Here is a 16,357-nt window from a genome sequence, read left to right on the forward strand (position 1 = left end):
GAGTCAGGAGCTCATTGAGGAAGGCTATACCTGTTCTTGAATTCATTCACGGTACTTGCCCACACAACATCAATGGCAATCCATTCCACCTCACCAATATAATATGACATTAGATATCTAATCACGCCAAAGTGCATGACCTTACATTTATTAACACTGAAATGACAGCCATTTTCACGTGCCCACAATTCCCATCTATTCAAATCATTCTGTAAGTACTACTATGTCATATCAGGCGCATTCCTAATTACCCTACATATCTTTGCATAACCAGCAAATAGCTGTATGTTGCTTGTCAAATCCTTTCCAATATCATTAATGTACAGATTGAATAACAGTGGACCAAGGAATGATACAATGTGTATACTACTAGTTACCTTAAATCTTGCAGACTCACATACCCGTATACTACTTTTTGATATCTGTCAGCCAGCCATCCTTTTATCTACACTAATATTTTATAATCCAAACCCATATTCTCCAATTTATGCAACATTGTTCCATGCTGTATTCTGTCAAAAGCCCTAGAAAAATCCAAAAGTATCATGGTGTATCCATTCCACTTGTTTAACTCAATGATAATATTATTGAAGGCGAGCAAGTTGCTATAACATGACCTTCCTTTAAATCCATGCTGTTCATTGCAAAGTAGAGATTCACTGTCAACCCATTTCTGAATGTAAGTCCTAACCAACTTTTCCAAAATCTTCATCACCAATACTGAGATACTGATTAGTCGATAGTTGGATACATCGGTCTTTGCACTACCCTTGTGCAATGGGATTACCATACATTATTTTCACTGCTGTGGAATCTTCCCTGTTCTGAGACAAATTATATAGCCTGTTCAAAGGAAAAGCCAGTTCAGCTGAACACTCTTTTTAGTATCCGTGGTGATATCCCATCAGTTCCTATTGTGGAATTCTTATTTAGTTTATGCAACAGCTCAAATATCTCCTCCTCATACACTGTTTCTTCATCCAGTGAGGAGGTAGCAGTGAACTCAATCTTGCATACACTAGGTTGATAGCTTTCAGCAAAATGGGCACTCATTTGTTGAACAACCTCTTCTGCATCTGTCACCCTCAGCACATCTGCATTCAGTAGTTGTTCTTTTATATATATTCTTTCTTTTACTTAGAGTATAATGATAGAATTCTTTGGGATTGTCTTTAGCTTGAAGAGTGAGCTCCTTTTCATACTCAGATTTAGCTTTCTGCATAACAGTTGTGAACTCTTCTGTCCTACTGCTTATAATTTTCATAACAGACATCATTCTTATGCAGACTTTATTCCTTCCACATCATCCTTTTCTTATGAATCTCTTGCTTGATAAGATTACACATCCATTTAACTTCTAACCTATTTATTCTTTGAACTCTCAGGACACATTCTGGTATAAATTTAGCCACTTCTCAAGTGAGTACTGCATGATCACTGTTACCAATCAGAGGCAGAATAGTTATGTCTTTAACTGAAATGCCCTCTGACACTATAATAAAATCTAACACTTTTTGAGCTCGAGTTCCTTCTGTCACATGCTGATATTATTCATTTAACAATTATTAATTCAAGAAACACAGGAATGAGGAGTGTTACTTGGGATGACTTGGCAAAACCGTGAAAGTTTAAGACAGTTGTTCTTGAAAGACACCATGGAAAACCTTCTCGTATTTCTGAACAAAATCAACTCACTACACAATAAAATCAAATTCACTATAGAACTAGAGAAGAACAAAGAACTTCCTTTTCTTGACATCCTAGTAAAAAAAGAAGATAACAATTTCCAACTGTCCATTTACAGGAAACCCACAGATACTGGTAGATATCTACATTATTCGTCCAACCATCATAGATCACAAAAACACAGCATCATTCACATGCTTCGTAATAGAGCCTTAAGGTCGATTTCAAAAGAAACAGAGATACAGAGAGAACTGTCACTAATATCTAACACTCTATCGCTTAATGGATACCCTTCTAACATTTTAAACAAATGGCTATTTAAAGATAACCACCAACAACGTGTTACAGTACCCCAATATGTGTCCACAGCTGTCATTCCATATATTAATTCAGTTTCCACAAAATTGGCAAGAATGTTAAAAGCTCATAACATCAGAGTGGTTTTTAAACCAACTACCATGATCAGACAAATCTTAGGATCACCTAAAGATGAGGTACCTTTCTTCAAATGTCCTGGAGTATATGAAATTCCATGCACGTGTGGCCTTTCTTACATTGGTCAGACTTCAAGAAGTTTTGAAATAAGACAGAAGGAACATGTGGGAGATGTCAATCATAATAGAATCATCACATCTGGTTTAGCACATCATTTCTCAACATCAAATCACGTTATAGATTGGAAAAACAGTTCTATGCCTTACATCAAGAATGACTACAGATACAGAACTTTAAAAGAAGCAGCTGTGGTACTACGCACAGGCAATAATTTAAATAGAAATCAGGGCATTGTTCTTAAAGACATATGGAAAAATCTCATCATCTCTCTCAGTTCAACAGAATTACAATATGCAAACAACTATAAAACACGTGGTCATGTACCGGTATCTGATTGAAGCTTTCGAACACATGCACCCCTTCCAACAGAATAATCAAATGTAACGGCCTAACAGTTACTAAAGTATGTTTTTTGAAATGTAACTCAATGCATTTGTTTTCACACCAGTTCAGCCTTGAAAATGCTAGACAGTGGCTAGTGAAACTTGTTGGCTCTTTGTATATGTATTTTATCATTTATCTTCTGGTCTTCTATTAAAAAAAAGTTATTTATTTACAGTTGTTCTTGTTTGAAGTTTGGTCTGTGGATATGGGCTTCACAACTTTCTTTGTATAAACTTTCAGTAAAAAGTTACTTCTTTGTAAGGCTACAGTTTTTCTTACATCTTTTTTTGGAAACAATACTTATGAGAATGATCACAAGCCATGAATAGCAGGATAAGGATAAGAAGGGTTAATCTGCAGTATATCTGACAATTGAAATAGACTATTATCCATGTTGAAAGTTTATTTTTCACTTGGTTAGACTATAATAAATTTAGTCCTTTATCCAAGTGTGTGCAAACAAAGTTTGCGCCTGAAAGTATCTTCAGGACTGGGGTAAAGTGGTACAACACCGGGCAACTCCTTGCAAAGGTGGAGCAAGCTGCTAACACTCCTATCTCAGTATCTCCCATAATGCAAAACACATCTCCTTGCGGATATGTGTAATGTTATGCATTAAGGGAAGGGCCACTACCCAGACTAGTTTCGACATTTATTGAGGTCGAAACTAATCTGGTTAGTGGCCTGACTGTGTGCAAGGGTATCTAAAGCATGGTCTGTTAGACCTGGCAAGTCAGGTCTAACAGACCATGCTTTAGATACGCTTGCACACAGGATCAATTGGAAAAAACAAAAGTGAAAAGTGCTGCACAGAAGCTTTTACAAGTCAGAGAGGTTGTTCCTGGAATCAGCAGAAGTCTTGAAACATACTCCAAACCTCAACAAGTATGGCTGTATAAATTTTCCAAAGATTTGAGAGACAGTCATCGTGAGACCAAATTAATACCCGATTTCTCTTTCTCTCTGTTTTTATATTTTTCCTCTCAACATAGATGAGGCCTAATTAAGACTTTAGTCTTTGTGTTGTACGTTACAATTGTTCAAACTAGTTCCATTGTAATATCGGATTGTGGTTGTCTCGCATACTGTGATAAACTGTTTTTGTGCTCTGAAGATGCTGGATAGAATACCACCGAAATATCAGCAATAAGTTAATAAATAGTTATTTTCTTATCAGTCGGTGTTTACATCTATACCGTTAAAATTAATCAACATTTTTCATGTAGTACTATCATAATATCCTGTACACCTCCTGAAGATACATATCAGGAATTCGATGATTATGATATCTGGTGGAGGGGGGGAGAGAAGAGGTTTATTTTTATCAAACTTTATTCATAATTTTCAGTTAACTTTTTTATAAAAATCTGATAAAAGAATCAGATTACATCTTTTATCTTTAATTGTATAGGTTTTGGTGTTTTTGAAAGTTGTATTTTATTTTATTAAAATTGTGCTGTATGTTAAATTTCTATTATGACATACCTGCTTTTTTCACATATCCAATTCATTTTGCTTTTCTACATTTAGATGAGATTATTTTTTTTTTAAGTGTTTGATTTTCTAGTAATTGAAATGTGTTCTGAGTAGTAAGTTATCATCTTCTGTTGAATTCACAGGTGTATGATTTCAGAAGAAACACAATTGTTATTATAATTAGGTTTCTCTCTTTTTTTTCCCCTATAACATTCTTTTTTTTTTTTTATTATCTACAATTGCATTTCTCAAATTCTTCTATGGCTTTAACAGTCAAGGTTTCCATTTTATTATTATTTTTTTTCTTGAAATGCATTTCGTGTATTAGGGTTTCTAATTTTCAAATGTCCAGTCTTAGAGGTCTTTTTCTATTTGTGGTTGGTCTGAAATTAAGCTTTATTTTTTGCTGAGAGAATTTAGTGATCAAAATCCATCTCTGTTTCACTTAAATTTTTAAATTTTGGAATGATGTTTACCATTTGTGTTGACTAAGATATAATCAAATGCATCAAATACAGTTTTTAGTTTTGACATCAGGTGAAGTTCAGATGTATTATTATTATTATTACTACGGGCTACTCCAGGGAGTCCTTAGACTCATCGAGGGAGGCCCTAAACATCATGTTCACACAACTGTTCAACACTCTCACAGTATCTATCATACCTTGCCTTGAACTCGCTCACTGTCATAGCACCCACAACAGACTCTGGCAGCTTATTCCACTCATTTACCACTCTAAAAGTAAAGAACCCAGCTCTAACACCCCTGCTAACAACGCTTTTGCCCAGCTTCCATGGGTGTCCCCTAGTTCTCCCACCACCAGTCTTGATCTCAAAAATATCCTCTGAATTAATCCTATAGAATCCTTTTAGCAATTTGAATGTCTGAATCATATCTCCCCTTTTCCGCCTATTAACTAGTTTCTGCAACCCACAACTCTTCAACCTGTTCTCATATGGTTCATTCCACAGACCTGCTATCATCTTAGTCATTCGCCTCTGGATCCTCTCCACCTCCTCCCCATCAAGAAGGAACCGAGGTGACCAAATCTGGGCACAGTAGTCGAGATGAGGTCTTATCAGGGCTCGGTACAGAGGTACAATAACTTGCTTGTCTCTGCTCATCAAGGTATTTTTCAACAACCAAGTGAGTTGATGAGCTGATTTAGCTACTTTTGCAATGTGCCCCCTAAACTTCATCTCCCTATCCACTAACACTCCCAAGTCCCTGGCCTCATCAATCTCTTGGAGTACAGTTCCACCAATGTGGTATACTGCTGCTAATCTTTTCACTCCGAAATGCATAACCTTACATTTTGTCACATTAAATTGACATCTATTCTCCTTAGTCCAGAACTCCAATCTATCTAAATCATCTTGCAAGACTTTGACATCTTCTGCATTCACTATAGCCCTACCCAACTTTGCATCATCAGCGAACAAATGAACTGTCCCACTTAGACCCTTCCCTATATCGTTAATGAACAGATTAAACAGCAGTGGTCCAAGAACAGAACCCTGTGGCACACCACTAGTCACAGGCCGTCTTTTGGACTCTACTCCTGAATAAAATACTCTTTGATATCTCTCCATCAACCACCCAGCTATCCATCTCCCCAAACCTATATCCATTCCCATATGTTGTAGTTTACGGATTAGAATTCCATGTGGTATCCTGTCAAACGCCTTTGCCAGGTCCAGCAGTATCACTGTAAACCCATTTCCCTTATCCAGTTCAGCCGTCACCTTGTTATAAAACTTGAGCAAGTTACTGAGGCATGATCTACCCTTCACAAAGCCATGCTGTCCTCTGTACAGTATCTCCTTTTCATCAATCCATTCCTGTATTTTTCCCTTGACTACTTTCTCCAAGACCTTGACAACGACTCCTGATATGCTGATCGGTCGGTAAATTGCAACCATAGTCTTGGATCCTCCTTTATGCAGTGAAACTATTTTCCCCTCTTTCCACGCCTTCGGGACTAAGCCAGACCCGAGACTCAGATTAAACAACATGGTCAAGGGCACTTATAATTCCTTAGCCGCTTCATGCAAGACCTGTGCCGGTATACCATCCAATCCCACAGATGTATTCACATTAAGGTTCTGTAATAGACTATTCACCTCCACTTCATTCATCACAATTCCCGTATAAACTAATGGTTCCTTCATTTTTTCAACGTCACCACCTGGATGATATACTTTTGCAAAGTGCGCGCTCAGTAACTCCACTATATCGACTGGTTCAGTGAACTCTTTACCATCGTCATTCCTTAAAATCATTTTTCCATGTACAGTTTTTTTCTTGCTTGCAGCATATTGAAAGAACTGTTTGGGATTCTCTTTTGCTTGCATAGCTAGTTTCCTTTCATAATCGGCTTTTGCTGTTTTTATCACACTCGTTACCCTTCTGGCCTGCACTTTATACCGTTCGTATGCCTGCAGGTCACCCCTTTCTTTAAATTCCCTCCATAGTTGTTTCTTTTTTTGCAGCTCAAGCTTAATGGTGTTATTCATCCATTTAACCCCTACTTGTTTCACTCTTCGGACCTTAGGTATACAATCAGCCATAACCTCCTGTAAATGCTCGTTGACCACTTCCCATGCTCTATCGACGTCCAGCCCTTGCAGTTGTACATGCCATGGCACTGATCCAAGCAATCTCCTAAGCTTGTCATACTTGCCAGCACGGTAATTCCACATATACCCTGTCTTAATCACAAATTGCACACCTTTAGCCACCTCCCAGGTCAAGACCTTATGATCACTCTCACCAATAGGTGGCAACATGGTCATATTCATTACAGTCAAATTTTGAGATGCAATTACCAGGTCAAGCACTCTCACATCCCCTAGTATTTTCAATTACATGCTGTTTCAGATAGTTATCCCTTAATAATTGAATAAAATCCATTTCCTTCCTCACATGTGTCCTCTCCTCCTTCCAATCAATGTTACCATAGTTGAAATCCCCCATAATAATTACCCTCCTTCCACTCATTTCATTAATTTGTTTATGCATACCATCTATTCCATCACCTGGTCTATAGCAGCACCCAACTGTATATTTTATTCTGCCAGTGTCAATCTCACACCAAATAGCCTCAAATGAGCTCCTTTCACTATCCTGCAATACTTCAATTCTCCTTGGCTGCAGTTCATCAGCTATCATCAATAACACCTCCTCCCCTAATTTTATTCTCTCTGTCCCTCCTAAACACACTATAACCTACACATTTTATCCCACTAACTATATCATCTTCCCTCAGCCATGTTTCACTAATGCCAATAACCTGTGGCCAGGAAGAGCCAATCAAGGCCAAAAATTCTTCCTTCTTGTTCCTAATACTCCTGGCATTAGTATACATGAATTGCAGTGATCCCTCTGTCCCACCCCTATCTTGATGCGTTATTCTAAATGTCCCATTCCCATTTTTTGTCCTTAGTGCTGGCTCAGGTACATCATATACATTTTTACACTCAACTGTCTCACTGATGTCTGGATATCCACTTCCCCCCCTCCTTGGTAGTTCTAGTTTCCCTGGTTCTGCACATCCATTTCACTTCATTCAGCAACACTTTTTCCAGTCTCCGCACACCAAGTCCATTCAAATGCAGGCCATCCATCTTGTATAAGTCCTTTCGCCCATCAAACTCATTCCACACGTCCACAAATTCCACACCACACCGTTCGCATAACCTGCGCATTATGTCATTTGCGATTATGGCCCCCCTTCTAAACTCCTCTCTGTCATACCGCGGTAACAGACTCACCATTCTAACTCTGTCACTCTTTTCTTTCGCTACCTTTAACAATACTTTCAAGTCCTCTCTCATAAAAAATTTATCACCTTTCAATTCATTCGTACCTGCCACAATTATTAATTCTTTCACCCTCTGTTTTTGCACTCTAATACTCTCACTTACATCCTTAAATTTCGCACCCGGTAAGTACGATTTAGTTACACTCCCATCTATTACTCCTCTTAATAACGAGTCACCACACAACACAACACTCTTTCCTTCATTTCGGAAACTCTCACATGCTGTTTATTTACGTTAGCCGAATCACTCTAGAAAGAGTTTTGTAGGTGCTCTAATTGCCGCCGAGCATTTTGTATCACTGCGCGCAACCTAGCGATCTCACTTCCTACAAATAATTCCTTATTTTTTTTATCATTCAAACCATTTTCTCTTTCTGTATAATTGCTCTCACGCTTTCTTAGATCACCGCTCACATTGCCATCTTGTACACCGCAATTCCCTATCAAGCCACTATTTTCACTCGCATTCTAGCTTTCTTCAACCATAACTGTCTCACAACCTGACACATACTTCGACTCCTCACTTTGCATACACTTTTTACACATTCTCCCACCACTATCACTTTCAATCCAAACTCCAGTCTCATTCGGGAATGCATACATTCCACACACACATCACATTGGACAAATTCTCTCACATTATAGTTTTTGAACAATGGCGTCGTATTTTTGGACGCCATTATCTTACGTCGCATCGGCGCCATATTCAAATTTCAAATCTATGAAACGTATCGTTAAATACTAAATTAATTAACGGAATTTACACCAAAATCACACAGACACAACAAGCTACCAAATTTAGACAATATTACGTTATGATTTTAACATATATTCTAATTTCCATTCAAAATTGTACTTAGCTTTCGCGAGCTCCCTGAAAGCTCCCTCTCATAAATGTATTTGTTACTATCTCTCTCATATATATATATATATATATATTATTTTTTTTTTTTAAATAATAATTATACTGACTAGGAATACTGAGAAAGGTATGATAAAAACTTTAATAAAACATGACTATTTTCGTCAGAACGCAGACTTCTTCAGGTGTGTAAATAACTACAAAAGAACTGGAAAAAATAACAAGTTAAAAAGCATGGACTTCTCAAATAAAGCAAATTGGGAATAGCAACAGTCAAATTTGAACTGGTGTCCGCGTGGCAAGTCTAGCGTGAGTGGCTACTGACTCAAGAGCGCCAGAATTGAATCACTGTGCTGTGAGAGTCGGGTAAGCTGTAGCTTAAATTACTGTTCATGAGTGATGGTAATATGGGTCCAGAACTATTTCTTTAGATTCTAGGATATGCCTCTGTAGTTTATCACCGCATTTATGGATAGTGGTTGTAAGGTTCCAGTCTATCTGGTGTTGGCACTCTTCTAGATTGAAGTTAGCAGAGAAAAGAACATGACTGGAGAGTGTGCTTGCACGGGTTCTCTTGTAAGAGATGTCACGTTAATGCTTCTCAAGACGTAGTAAGACAGACTTATCGGTTTGTCCATAATAAGGTTTACCGCAGCTGCAAATGATTTTGTAAACTCCTGGAAAATGAAGTTGGTTGTGTTTTTGTTTGGGTTGACTCAGGAAAGAACGAAGTTTCAGTAGGGTGGTGAAGTAAGTTCTAATGTTGAATTTCTTCATAATTTTCACCTGTTTTGGTGATAGAGAGCTTACTGTGCTGAACGAAAAGCTATCCACCATCTTCGTAATAACAACGAAATCATTATTCTACCAGCGGATAAAGGTAATGCAACTGTAATCCTAAACAGATCTGATTACCGTACCAAGATCAATGATTTATTAATATCTGATACTTGCTCTCTCTTACCAAGTGACCATACGAGAGAACTTCATAACCGAGCCAACAACCTTCTCAAATCTACTTCAGAACTTCCTAGATACATCAGGCTAGCTCTACGCTCTCTTCATCCCCTAATTCCCTGTTTGTATGGCCTCCTGAAGATCCACAAGGTAGACACTCCTTTAAGACTGATTATAATCAGTCTTATAATCAATAATTATTGAAGGCATTGACTCTCCCACTTACAACCTGTCCAAATACCTTGCCTCTTCCTTAAAACATCTCATTGGTAATTCCTCCTCACATATCAAAAACTCTGAAGATTTCACATCTAAGATAAAAAAAATTTAAAACTCAAGGATTCTGACAGAATGGTTAGTTTTGATATTGTTTCTCTCTTCAACAAATGTGCCCACAGAAGAAGTCCTCAATCTACCGAAAAACAAAGTTTCCAAAAAAATGTTTGCCCTATTATTTCATTGCATAAACTCCGGCTATTTCTCATTTGAAAGTAAAATATATAAACAAACAAGTGGACTAGCTGTGGCTACGATACATGGATGATATCTTTCTCATCTAGGAATATGGTCTAGAGGAGTTACAATCCTTCCTAGATCATTTGAATAATCGTCACCAAAACATCAAATTCACATCAGAACTCGAGATGAACGGCGTACTCGCCTTTTTTGGATTGAAAGATCACTAGGTTGCTTGATTGTATCAAATTTTAGATTTTTCATAAAACTACTCACACAGACAGATACATGTCTCCTCTCATCACCTCCCTCCACAGAAACTTGGTATTATTTCCACTCTGGCCCATTGGGCGAGATCTCTTATTTTAGAAGAAGATCTTCAAATAGAACTTGACCACCTCAAAAGCACATTCTTAAATAACGGCTATTCATCTCGAAGCATAACTAAACGTCTATATCCATGTCCTCAACCGCAGCAAGAAGATAACTCCAATCCTATTACACACACATCCAATTGCTGTTTGTAAGCTCTCTATCACCAAAACTGGCAAAAATTATGAAGAAATTCAACATTAGAACTTACTTCACCACCCAACCAAAACTTCATTCTTTCCTGAGTCAACCCAAACAAAAACACAACCAACTTCATTTTCCAGGAGTTTACAAAATCATCTGCAGCTGTGGTAAACCTTATGGACAAACCGATAAGTCTGTCTCACTACGTCTTGAGGAGCATCAATGTGACATTTCTTATAAAAGAACTCGTGCAAGCACACTCTCCAGGCATGTTCTTTTCTCTGCTAACTCCAATCTAGAAGAGTGCCAACACCAGATAGACTGGAACCTTACGACCACTATCCATAAATGCAGTGACGAACTAGAGAGGCGTATCCTAAATCTAAAAATATAGTTCTTGACCGATCACACATGAACAATAATTTAAGCTACAGCTTACCTGACGCTCACAGCGCAGTGATTCAATTCTGGCAATCTCGAGTCAGTAGCCACTCAGGTATGCCTCACGCTAGACCTATCTTGTGAACACCAGTTCAAATTTGACTGTTGCTATTCCCAATTTGTTTTATATGAGAAGTCCATGTTTTGTAACTTATTTTTTCCTGTTCTTTTGTAGTTATTTACACACCTGAAGAAGGCGGCGTTCCGACGAAACTAGTCTTGTTTTATTAAAGTTTTTATCATAATTTCCACATTTAACTATTTTCCTTAAAGCTTCCCTGTAATTATCAACATGCTTTTCTATTAGTATTATCAATTTCTAATTGGAAATTTGAAAGAAATTCCTCATACTCATAATCTCTGCGAGAGTAATCTAGTGCACAAACTTACATTATGTTTTTTCTTTTTTTAATCTTTGCAAGATTAATCTTGGTGATACTGAGATACAGGGTGTTCGGGATAAATTTGACAGTTTCGTAAGGAAAAAGAAAATCTTCTTTGTATCTATTAAATTTAATGAATTGACAAAAAAACATTACAGGCAGAGTTAATTACAATACTATCAACAAGATTTACTCAAAATAACCACCATTAGCATCGATCACAGCTTCAATTCTGCTTCGGAACCTCGAACAAGCTGATGCTACAGTCTCCCTGGGAAGGGCCGCAAAAACTGTTTTAATTTTATCCATTAACTGGGCTTTTGTATTACTGGAAGTGCGATTGGTGTCTTTTTCAACTGCGCCCCATACAAAATAATCCATGGGGTTAAGGTCTGGGGAGTTTGGAGGCCAAACATTTGGACTGGTGAAGTCGTAGAAATTTTCAGACAACCATTTTTGACTTTTCCCAGAGGTGTGGCAAGGGGCCGAATCCTGCTGCCATACATACGGCCTACCATTGGCTACCCTTGTTATCCAGGGCTTGACTACAGTTAGCAACTCCACGAACAAAGCCCGAATTCCAATGCCAGGGTTCTTCAACACCTGTTCCTGCAGATTTGCGAGGAATTCTGCTGTACGAACGCAATCAGATCGTCTGCTAGGGATCTTTCTTCTTGCTACATCCTCGTAGTCACCATTGCAAGTCTCTAGTTCATGCCTGATTGTTTTACTGTATTCAGGGAGCATTGGGCAGCAGTCGTAATATCCTTATTTTGATGGCGGGCACGAATCATCATGATACAAGTTATTCTCTTCCATGATTCAGGTGGGTTCCAGCTATCCATCCTTTCTGACATCTTGTATATGAATGAAGAAGGGTCCAAACTTTTAAATGAAGAGAAGTGTGTGTTAATACATGTAACTTACGGAAAAATATAATTAATTATAAATATGTCAAATTTATCCCGAACACCCTGTAATTTGTATTACTGAATTTAAATGATTTTTAACTATGATTACTGCACCTGCATGTATCCCCCCCCCCCATGGAATGAAATATTCTTGCATTTTGGATGCTAATATATCTGCTGGAATCTGTCCAATAAGTCTCCAAAATACCATTTAATTTTTTTTTTTTTTAAATTCTTCTTCTAACAATTTTGTTTTTAAATGATGTTCTGGCATTAACACAAACAGAAACACTATGAAACAGTGTAGTACTTTAGGACCATGTAGTTGAAAATATTTCAGATATTTTAGCACATGATAGTACAGGATGAGAGGCATTCTAAAAGTAATGTTTCCATTGTGATAGCTCCCCACCCACAAGAGATATATTAGTAAAAAAGTAGTTTGAGAAATATATTTTTATACAGCATTTCTCAAAATAATCTCCCAACCTTTCGATATGTCATCTCTACAATGTTAAAAGTTTTTAAGGACACTTCAGACTTTCACCATTACTTGGAACTGTTCTTCATTTTCAAAATAGATACTTTTGAGAGGTGTCTTCAATTGTAGTTGTGGTTTACACTACATGATATGGAGAGGTACACCAATTTGAACATTTCAAAAACGTTGAGAATGAAAGAAGACACAAATCAGGGTGGCAGCACATACAACTGAAACAAAACATCAAGTAGTATGCAACAAACAAAAATGCTTCACATAGATGTCTGTTTTTTCTCAAGAGCATTCAAAGGATCAGATGAAATGATGGAAATTTTCTACAGTGCCACACACACAAAAAAAGATGATTTTACATCAAGTTTGGCCTTCATTAATTCATCATGACACACTCATATCTACCAGTAATTATACAAGCTACAAACGAGCAGCCAGCATAATAGCAAATGCAAGCGTTCCATTATTATTCAAGTTCAAATATTTTCACTAGAGTGTTAACTGTTATTACTTGTATTTTAGCTTATTCGTGTAATTATCCTGATGAAGTTAAACACAAGAATTTTCACAAAACTAGTAAAGAAAATAAAATTTTGTTTCTTATTTTATACGATATTTATTTTTTGCAGAAAAATACTGAAAAACATATTCCTAGAATGTCTTCAGTTATTTAGGAAATAACTAGAAGTCTTATAGAACCCTGTAAGGAGGATGTTTCACAACTTCAAATCTAATCTCTTTGATATCTATGAAAGTTATCACGCTCATCTGTGGCCCTGCACTGTGATGTTGCAACTATGATAAGCTAATATTGTATCATAATTATTCATTGTTTCAACCTATCAAGGTCTTCACACAGCTTGGTGAATTTATTATCATCTCTTTAAACTGAACCCTGGTGAACATTACACCTTTCCTCTCCCAAAAGACAGCATTAACATTCTGGCAGAAGGGAGTTTTGAACTTTTTGGCCTTCAATGAGGTTTGGTTGCAATATTTCAATGATCAAATTTTCGTTTCAGGGTCACAACTTTTTCATGTACTCAACTTTTGTTCCCTGTCATGATTTTGTGAAAAATAAGCACTGCTTTCTCTTTGTCTGTCACTGTTTGCTTAAATATTACAACATCCAGTCTTGTCATCTTCATTTAACTGCCTGATGACACCCAATCCTTGTGCATTTCATTGTACAGCAGCTCAATGATGTAGTGATTTGGATGATTAATGCTAACTCAAATGTTTAATGGCAATGGTAGTGATCTCTGTATTTACAGATTCTCTGATTACCTGCTCACTCAGCTTCTGCTTATGGAAATCAACAACTGTAGTTATCAGTTGCCCACTTTGTGATTGGTTGTTAATGTCAACTCTATCACCTCGTTTTTCGTGTCCAACAATGCAACTTATCATAAAAATCTTATAATTAATAGCAATTTTCAATACTATTCACATTTTTGTGAGTCAAAAATTTGATTACTGCACAGTTTTATGTGCTTTAACACATATGTAAAATACTTGTCTAGTTAGATAATCAATAACACAAGAAATACAACTTTAATCACAGTTCACTGTATGTCAAACTGCAGTAGAGAGATGAAAGGGAGGACTGAAGGAGGGGGAACTAGACAGATTTGAAGGCCATTCAAACTTCAAGCACAGTGTATACACACAGGCACTTTTGAAACTTACCCTCTCATATTCCACTGCACAGCAAAAACAACTGATATAAGTGAAATTAATATATATTTCTACACTAAAAATGTTTATACAATTCTTTATGACAATTTTTAATTTTGTTATAACTTGTACATGCATATTGCAAGATCATTTGTCTGTCTCTATGCGGTTAAACAGTACTTCTCTCCTACAGATACATATTCATGCTTTTATTTATTTTATGCAATACATATTTCATATTATGGCTGAATACAGTTAGGATTCTCAGAATTTCATTCATTAGCATTTTCTCCTCCCTTTTAAAGATGGAATACTTTCCTGAGAACTTGACTGTAGGTTGAATGTTGTTACCGAAGGTGATTAAACTATCGGCCTCATGTACCACATTCAATGGATAAAATCAATCTTTTAAAAAATACTTTTTATAATATTTTAATATTTTTCATCAGAGAAAAAGAATTTCTATGCTAACACAATCAGTGAAGGAAATATCTTAATTAAGAACCTGATCTTAATCTTAATGAACAAGAGTAGAAGCAGTTCACCATTTTTGAGAGCAAATAAATATGAGTATCACAGGAAAAAAAATTGTAAAAAAGTTTTTAAAATAATTAATTGTTGGAAGTTTTTTCACTTGGTCATACCATAAATTAAAGATACCAAGAAATTATATACAGTAAAATCCTGAAGTTACACGGTAGGTGGAACCAACAAAAAGCACATAAGTCGAATTCCCATAACTCGGGGTATAATTTTGCATGCAATTTATATATACAAACATACAATTGGGACCAAAGGTTTACAAAAACACCTATATTTTTTAAGAAATATAATCATAATTGTAGTTTTTTGTACATAAAAAAGAGAAAGTTATTTTGATATCGATGGTTTCATAAAATCTAATAGATTCGTCTGATGGCATAATGTCTTTTTCTTGTCATGTAAAATTTCTTCATAGCAAGCTAATGATTTTTTTTATTCCTTGCCTTGTGGCTACAATTCGTTCCTCGTTAGAATCTATGTCCTCCAAAATCTGTAAACCTTTCTTTTATGATTGTTCTTACTGTGGATTCCTGTAGATCGACCTTCTTTGCTAGCTCACAAATTTTCATTCCGCTTTCAAAATCCTTAATGTTGAGTTTTGTTTCCAAAGTCAATGTTTTTCTTTTCTTGCTAGCTGTAGAAGAATCAGATTTGCTTCTTTTGGATGATATTATTATTTTTTATGTGTTAAAATTTTTATCAAGAACATGACATTAAACAATCGCAAGGTTTGTAGACTATAAAAATCGTGTATGAATGGAGACTGTGCGAAACACATCAGTGCTTGTTCACAGCATGTGCGACACTGGCGAATGCGGCCGGCACCTGAAAGATACGACTAGTGGTGAGGCGTGAAGCGGGACGGGAATACATACATATAAGAAACCGCATAACTCCGGATTCACGTAAGTCGGGGTATGACTGTACTTGGTTTAATCTTTTATCCAAGTATAAGCAAACAAGTTTGTGCCTGAACTATTTTCAGGACTGGAGCAACTCATATAAAGAAGCTAATGACTTCACATCACTTGCCTTAGTATCCCATAATGCAAAGCACATCTCCTTGCAGACATGTATAATGCTATGCATTATGGGAAGGGTCACTACCCAGACCAGTTTCGATCTTTATTAAGGTCTCATCAGTGGGAGCCATACCCAGAGGTGATACTAAGGTTGAAGTAATACAGAAGTCA

At 36.7% G+C, this 16,357-nt stretch overlaps 1 protein-coding gene across 6 annotated transcripts in view; it reads right to left on the reverse strand.

Moving 5' to 3' along the window:
* The window catches only part of LOC150108632 (uncharacterized), a 516,846-nt gene that overhangs the window by 162,368 nt on the left and 338,121 nt on the right, over positions 1-16,357 (reverse strand). The window lies entirely within an intron of this gene.

Source organism: Typopeltis vanoorti, chromosome 3 (genome assembly GCF_054136105.1).
Source record: "Typopeltis vanoorti isolate ZY-2024b chromosome 3, IOZ_Tvanoo_1.0, whole genome shotgun sequence".
Classification (NCBI taxonomy): domain Eukaryota; kingdom Metazoa; phylum Arthropoda; class Arachnida; order Uropygi; family Thelyphonidae; genus Typopeltis; species Typopeltis vanoorti.